Genomic DNA, 8,776 nt, shown 5'->3' on the forward strand with positions numbered 1-8,776 from the left:
GTCACTAGGCAGGTGGGTAGATGATAATAGGTGATGATAATGATGGTAGCAAGAAACCAACCCCTGGGTGGGAAGGTTTTCACTGAAATGTAAAGAGTTAGAGCATGGTAGATTATCTCACACACGCACACACACAGGCAAGCACACACACACACACTGTCCTCATCTGGCCACAGAGCTGACAGTGGTGTATGTTATTAATGGGCAGGTGTGGGACCTGTCCCGAAGGGCTCCATTAAAACGGTGCCCCTCTCAATGCCAGTACCATTTGCTCTTTATATTTAACAGAGGCCATATGTCTAGCAGGATGCAAACAGCTGACAGGGTTTAATTGAAAGAAATATACATATCTGGCGGCGTGTGTGTAAGAGAGAAAGAGAAGGGATGAGGGAGAGAGAAGGGATGAGAGAAAGAGAAGGGATGAGGGAGAGAGAAGGGATGAGGGAGAGAGAAGGGATGAGGGAGAGAGAAGGGATGAGAGAAAGAGAAGGGATGAGGGAGAGAGAAGGGATGAGGGAGAGAGAAGGGATGAGGGAGAGAGAAGGGATGAGAGAAAGAGAAGGGATGAGGGAGAGAGAAGGGATGAGAGAAAGAGAAGGGATGAGGGAGAGAGAAGGGATGAGAGAAAGAGAAGGGATGAGGGAGAGAGAAGGGATGAGAGAAAGAGAAGGGATGAGGGAGAGAGAAGGGATGAGGGAGAGAGAAGGGATGAGGGAGAGAGAAGGGATGAGAGAAAGAGAAGGGATGAGGGAGAGAGAAGGGATGAGAGAAAGAGAAGGGATGAGGGAGAGAGAAGGGATGAGGGAGAGAGAAGGGATGAGGGAGAGAGAAGGGATGAGAGAAAGAGAAGGGATGAGGGAGAGAGAAGGGATGAGGGAGAGAGAAGGGATGAGAGAAAGAGAAGGGATGAGGGAGAGAGAAGGGATGAGAGAAAGAGAAGGGATGAGGGAGAGAGAAGGGATGAGGGAGAGAGAAGGGATGAGGGAGAGAGAAGGGATGAGAGAAAGAGAAGGGATGAGGGAGAGAGAGGATGAGAGAGAAGGGATGAGGGAGAGAGAAGGGATGAGGGAGAGAGAAGGGATGAGAGAAAGAGAAGGGATGAGAGGGAGAGAGAAGGGATGAGGGAGAGAGAAGGGATGAGAGAAAGAGAAGGGATGAGGGAGAGAGAAGGGATGAGGGAGAGAGAAGGGATGAGAGAAAGAGAAGGGATGAGGGAGAGAGAAGGGATGAGGGAGAGAGAAGGGATGAGAGAAAGAGAAGGGATGAGGGAGAGAGAAGGGATGAGGGAGAGAGAAGGGATGAGAGAAAGAGAAGGGATGAGGGAGAGAGAAGGGATGAGGGAGAGAGAAGGGATGAGAGAAAGAGAAGGGATGAGGGAGAGAGAAGGGATGAGGGAGAGAGAAGGGATGAGAGAAAGAGAAGGGATGAGGGAGAGAGAAGGGATGAGGGAGAGAGAAGGGATGAGAGAAAGAGAAGGGATGAGGGAGAGAGAAGGGATGAGGGAGAGAGAAGGGATGAGAGAAAGAGAAGGGATGAGGGAGAGAGAAGGGATGAGGGAGAGAGAAGGGATGAGAGAAAGAGAAGGGATGAGGGAGAGAGAAGGGATGAGGGAGAGAGAAGGGATGAGGGAGAGAGAAGGGATGAGGGAGAGAGAAGGGATGAGGGAGAGACAGGGGGAAAGGGATTTCGTTTGGGCATCAGGGAATCACTCTGAGGGGTCAAGTATGAATTAGAGAGGGAGAGAGAGAAAGATAAAGAGAGACAGAGTTGGACAAAGGGACAGGGACACTGTGTTCAGAGCAGTGGAGGCAACTCAGAGGAGGATCATCCTCCTCAGTGAATTTCAGAAAAATGTAAATCGTGAAACATAAAAAAAGGTATCCTTTTTAGATAAAACTGTAATAAATATATTCACATCCCCAAATAATTGATTAAAACACACTGTTTTGCAATGAAGGTCTACAGTAGCCTCAACAGCACTCTTGGGTAGCAAGCACCATTGTGTAGCCAGAGGTCAGCTAGTTTCCGTCCTCCTCTGGGTACATTGACATCAATACAGAACCTAGGAGGCTCATGGTTGTCACCCCCTTTCATAGACTTACACAGTAATTATGATGACTTTCAGAGGACGCCCTCCAACCTAACAGAGCTCTTGCAGCATGAACTGAGATGTTGTTCACCCTATCAAAGCATCAGAGAAGTAATCTAGTTCTGAAAGCATAAGCTACAGTTAGCTAGCACTGCAGTACATAACATGTGGTGAGTAGTTGACTCAAAGAGAGAGAAAGACAACAATTGAATAAAAAATGAAGGAGAAGCAAGAGAGAGAGCAAGCTATATTTTGTTGCATTTTTTTCACTTTTACTTAGCTAGCTAATGCAGCTAGTTCAGCTAGTTTAGCCTACTCAAACAGCTGGCTCAAGCAGAGAGGGATGCTATGTTAGCTAGCTGGCTAAGACTATCCAACACTGGAACTCTTCCAAGTCAAGCTTTTGGTTGTATTACTTTATTGCCACCCTGGCCCGCCGGTGTAACAGTTAAGATGCTTGCTGTATACTGTACTGCATGATGTAGCGGGTTTACTAATTAGTTAGTTCTAGTAGCTATGTTGACTATGACATTAGCTAATATGGTGACAACGATGTCGGCTGTGTGTAGCGGTTAGCGGTTATGATTGTAGCTGATGTAGGGAAAAGGGAAAAGGTGAGAAGAAGAGTGTATGTAGATACGAGAGGGAATTATACAACAAGCAAAGTGATCATGCTGTTTCGTATGTAGCTGCTTTGAAAGTGAACTGCATGTGCGCGTGATCAGGGGTGTATTCATTTAGCCGATTCTGTTAAAAACATTTCTCAAGCGGAACAAAATAGGGCTAAACATACATTAATTTGTCAAATAGAAACTCTCGTTTGCAACTGTTTGAACTAATGATTACACCCTAGATCAGGGAAAAGTGTGCAAGGCGGTATTGAATGTGTCACTGTCTGTCACCGTGATTACATCGATTTGTCTCTCGAACCTGTGTACATACGTTGTAGCAACCTTATGATGGGTATAGGGAAAATGTGAATATCATGTAGTAGCCTAAACCTATCAATGTTACATTGAGCTGGGTGAATGGCATATGAATGACAGTCATCCAATATGCTCTTATAGACTAAGGCAATGCTCATACAAATTAATTGTCCTCCCTAATCTTAAACGACATCGACCACCACTGAGAGGGAGAGAGAGAGAGAGAGAGAGAGGGGGAGAGAGGGAGAGAGAGAGAGAGAGAGAGAGAGAGAGAGAGAGAGAGAGAGAGAGAGAGAGAGAGAGAGAGAGGGAGAGAGAGAAATGGACAGGGACACCCCTGTGTTCAGAGAGAGAGAGAGAGAGAGACACACACACACCACTGTGTTCAGAGAGAGAGAGCGAGAGAGAGGGACACCACTGTGTTCAGAGAGAGCGAGAGAGAGGGAGAGAGCGATTGAGAGAGAGAGAGAGCGAGAGAGAGGGACACCACTGTGTTCAGAGAGAGAGAGAGCGAGAGAGAGGGACACCACTGTGTTCAGAGCGAGAGAGAGAGGGGGACACAACTGTGTTCAGAGAGAGAGAGAGGGAAACAACTGTGTTCAGAGAGAGAGAGGGACACAACTGTGTTCAGAGAGAGAGAGAGGGACACAACTGTGTTCAGAGAGAGAGCGAGAGAAAGAGAGAGAGAGCGAGAGAGAGGGACACCACTGTGTTCAGAGAGAGAGAGAGGGACACAACTGTGTTCAGAGAGAGAGAGAGGGACACCACTGTGTTCAGAGCGAGAGAGAGAGGGGGACACAACTGTGTTCAGAGAGAGAGAGAGGGAAACAACTGTGTTCAGAGAGAGAGAGAGGGACACAACTGTGTTCAGAGAGAGAGCGAGAGAAAGAGAGAGAGAGCGAGAGAGAGGGACACCACTGTGTTCAGAGCGAGAGAGAAAGGGGGACACAACTGTGTTCAGAGAGAGAGAGAGGGACACAACTGTGTTCAGAGAGAGAGAGAGGGACACAACTGTGTTCAGAGAGAGAGAGAGGGACACAACTGTGTTCAGAGAGAGAGCGAGAGAAAGAGAGAGACAGCGAGAGAGAGGGACACCACTGTGTTCAGAGCGAGAGAGAGAGAGAGGGACACAACTGTGTTTAGAGAGCGAGCGAGAGAGAGAGAAGGACAACTGTGTTCAGAGAGAGAGCGAGAGATAGAGAGCGAGCGAGCGAGAGGGACATCACTGTGTTCAGAGAGAGAGAGAGAGCGAGAGAGAGGGACACCACTGTGTTCAGAGCGAGAGAGAGAGAGGGACACAACTGTGTTCAGAGAGAGAGCGAGATAAAGAGAGAGAGAGCGAGAGAGCGAGAGAGCGAGAGAGAGGGACACCACTGTGTTCAGAGCGAGAGAGAGAGGGGGACACAACTGTGTTCAGAGAGAGAGAAAGGGACACAACTGTGTTCAGAGCGAGAGAGAGAGGGACACAACTGTGTTCAGAGAGAGAGAGAGAGGGACACAACTGTGTTCAGAGAGAGAGCGAGAGAAAGAGAGAGAGAGCGAGAGAGCGAGAGAGAGGGACACCACTGTGTTCAGAGCGAGAGAGAGAGAGGGACACAACTGTGTTCAGAGAGCGAGAGATAGAGAGCGAGCGAGAGGGACACCACTGTGTTCAGAGAGCGAGAGATAGAGAGCGAGCGAGAGAGAGAGAAGGACAACTGTGTTCAGAGAGAGAGCGAGAGAAAGAGAGAGAGAGCGAGAGAGAGGGACACCACTGTGTTCAGAGCGAGAGAGAGAGAGGGACACAACTGTGTTCAGAGAGCGAGAGAGAGAGAGCGAGCGAGAGAGAGAGAGAGGGACACAACTGTGTTCAGAGAGAGAGCGAGAGAAAGAGAGAGAGAGCGAGAGAGCGAGAGAGAGGGACACCACTGTGTTCAGAGCGAGAGAGAGAGAGGGACACAACTGTGTTCAGAGAGCGAGAGAGAGAAAGCGAGCAAGAGAGAGAGAGAGGGACACCACTGTGTTCAGAGAGCGAGAGATAGAGAGCGAGCGAGAGAGAGAGAGAGGGACACCACTGTTTAGAGTGTGAACTTCATGTTTCATCTCCCTTCACAGGGACAGTAGAGACGCTGTCATCCACATTGCCAAATTACAACAAATCACAAGCGGCAGTGGGCTGATTTAGACAGGAGGCGACAAAGATCAACTGAGAGAGAGCATGGGGCAGGCTAGGCACATAAATTAAAGGCCTTATTCAATCAAATAACCCAGTAACGAGATCAAGAGGATACGTAAAACATCTTGCTGTGCATCTTTGTAGCCTATTCATGTACTCACCAACACAATGCATAGCCTACTGTGCCAACCAAGAAGACATTTGACTAGGTATCATTTCATAAACCCTTTCTCGCTGTGCTTTTACCACATTATTTCTGACATAGGCTATCCCGGTAATGTTTTCATTCTATCAGGCTGCAAAGTCTAAAATGAAGGAAATCCCTAACTCCAGGCTAACAGGCGCAACGCAATTAGTGTTTAAACCATGTCAATGGCCTTCCAATACAAAGAGTCTCAGAGGACTTCTGGATGTCGAAGGCCTTCTGCTCTATTACCAGTGAATGATTCATCCTTCACAACACAGTGCTCGGTCGTTAACTAGGTCTTTATGTCATTAGTTAGTGTTAATATACTCCCTATTCCTTTCAAAGATGCTAACTGGCGTTCTGCTAATTAGCATTCCAAACAGGGGATCAAGAGAGGGAGTGAGAGACTGAGAGAGATTGGTAGAGAGAGAGGGGGATACAGTAGAATAGGCTCTCCACACGAAGGCAGGACATCTGATGTGACATTGTGATTAATTTGATGTTACTTACGAATTAATGGGGCTATTTCATTTACAAGTATCTCTGGCTCTGTGATGAGGCCTTCTTATTGTAGGTACCTCTAGCGAGACCCTCCTATAATAGGTACCTCTGGCGAGACCCTCCTATAATAGGTTACTCTAGCGAGACCCTCCTATAATAGGTTACTCTAGCGAGACCCTCCTATAATAGGTTACTCTAGCGAGACCCTCCTACAATAGGTTACTCTAGCGAGACCCTCCTATAATAGGTTCCTCTAGCGAGACCCTCCTATAATAGGTTACTCTAGCGAGACCCTCCTATAATAGGTACCTCTAGCGAGACCCTCCTATAATAGGTACCTCTAGCGAGACCCTCCTATAATAGGTTCCTCTAGCGAGACCCTCCTATAATAGGTACCTCTAGCGAGACCCTCCTATAATAGGTTCCTCTAGCGAGACCCTCCTATAATAGGTACCTCTGGCGAGACCCTCCTATAATAGGTTACAGTAGCGAGACCCTCCTATAATAGGTTACAGTAGCGAGACCCTCCTATAATAGGTTACTCTAGCGAGACCCTCCTATAATAGGTACCTCTAGCGAGACCCTCCTATAATAGGTTCCTCTAGCGAGACCCTCCTATAATAGGTACCTCTGGCGAGACCCTCCTATAATAGGTTACAGTAGCGAGACCCTCCTATAGTAGGTTACAGTAGCGAGACCCTCCTATAATAGGTACCTCTAGCGAGACCCTCCTATAATAGGTACCTCTAGCGAGACCCTCCTATAATAGGTACCTCTAGCGAGACCCTCCTATAATAGGTACCTCTAGCGAGACCCTCCTATAATAGGTTCCTCTAGCGAGACCCTCCTGTAATAGGTACCTCTAGCGAGACCCTCCTATAATAGGTTACTCTAACGAGGCCCTCCTATAATAGGTTCCTCTAGCGAGACCCTCCTATAATAGGTTCCTCTAGCGAGACCCTCCTGTAATAGGTACCTCTAGCGAGACCCTCCTATAATAGGTTACTCTAACGAGGCCCTCCTATAATAGGTTACTCTAGCGAGACCCTCCTATAATAGGTACCTCTAGCGAGACCCTCCTATAATAGGTTACTCTAACGAGGCCCTCCTATAATAGGTTACTCTAGCGAGACCCTCCTATAATAGGTTCCTCTAGCGAGACCCTCCTATAATAGGTTACTCTAGCGAGAACCTCCTATAATAGTTTACTCTAGCGAGGCCCTCCTATAATAGTTACCTCTAGCGAGACCCTCCTATAATAGTTAACTCTAGCGAGGCCCTCCTATAATAGGTTACTCTAGCGAGACCCTCCTATAATAGTTTACTCTAGCGAGGCCCTCCTATAATAGACCCTCCTATAATAGGTTACTCTAGCGAGACCCTCCTATAATAGTTTACTCTAGCGAGACCCTCCTATAATAGGTTACTCTAGCGAGACCCTCCTATAATAGGTTACTCTAGCGAGAACCTCCTATAATAGTTTACTCTAGCGAGGCCCTCCTATAATAGTTTCCTCTAGCGAGACCCTCCTATAATAGTTAACTCTAGCGAGGCCCTCCTATAATAGGTTACTCTAGCGAGACCCTCCTATAATAGTTTACTCTAGCGAGGCCCTCCTATAATAGTTACCTCTAGCGAGACCCTCCTATAATAGTTTACTCTAGCGAGACCCTCCTATAATAGGTACCTCTAGCGAGACCCTCCTATAATAGGTTACTCTAGCGAGACCCTCCTATAATAGTTTACTCTAGCGAGACCCTCCTATAATAGGTTACTCTAGCGAGACCCTCCTATAATAGGTTACTCTAGTGAGACCCTCCTATAATAGGTTACTCTAGCGAGACCCTCCTATAATAGGTTACTCTAGCGAGACCCTCCTATAATAGGTACCTCTAGCGAGACCCTCCTATAATAGGTTACTCTAGCGAGACCCTCCTATAATAGGTTACTCTAGCGAGACCCTCCTTTAATAGGTACCTCCTGCAAGACCCTCCTATAATAGGTTAATCTAGCGAGACCCTCCTATAGTAGGTTACAGTAGCGAGACCCTCCTATAATAGGTACCTCTAGCGAGACCCTCCTATAATAGGTACCTCTAGCGAGACCCTCCTATAATAGGTACCTCTAGCGAGACCCTCCTGTAATAGGTTACTCTAGCGAGACCCTCCTATAATAGGTACCTCTAGCGAGACCCTCCTATAATAGGTTACTCTAGCGAGGCCCTCCTATAATAGGCTACTCTAGCGAGGCCCTCCTATAATAGGTTACTCTAGCGAGACCCTCCTACAATAGGTTACTCTAGCGAGGCCCTCCTATAATAGGTACCTCTAGCGAGACCCTCCTATAATAGGTACCTCTAGCGAGACCTCCTATAATAGGTTACTCTAGCGAGACCTCCTATAATAGGTACCTCTAGCGAGACCCTCCTATAATAGGTTACTCTAGCGAGGCCCTCCTATAATAGGTACCTCTAGCGAGACCTCCTATAATAGGTTACTCTAGCGAGACCCTCCTATAATAGGTTACTCTAGCGAGACCTCCTATAATAGGTTACTCTAGCGAGACCCTCCTATAATAGGTACCTCTAGCGAGACCCTCCTATAATAGGTTACTCTAGCGAGACCTCCTATAATAGGTACCTCTAGCGAGACCTCCTATAATAGGTTACTCTAGCGAGACCTCCTATAATAGGTACCTCTAGCGAGACCTCCTATAATAGGTTACTCTAGCGAGACCTATAATAGGTACCTCTAGCGAGACCTCCTATAATAGGTTACTCTAGCGAGACCTCCTATAATAGGTTACTCTAGCGAGACCTCCTATAATAGGTTACTCTAGCGAGACCTCCTATAATAGTTTACTCTAGCGAGACCCTCCTATAATAGGTTACTCTAGCGAGACCTCCTATAATAGGTTAC

The sequence above is a fragment of the Oncorhynchus keta genome, chromosome 27 (genome assembly GCF_023373465.1).
Source record: "Oncorhynchus keta strain PuntledgeMale-10-30-2019 chromosome 27, Oket_V2, whole genome shotgun sequence".
In the NCBI taxonomy this organism is placed as follows: domain Eukaryota; kingdom Metazoa; phylum Chordata; class Actinopteri; order Salmoniformes; family Salmonidae; genus Oncorhynchus; species Oncorhynchus keta.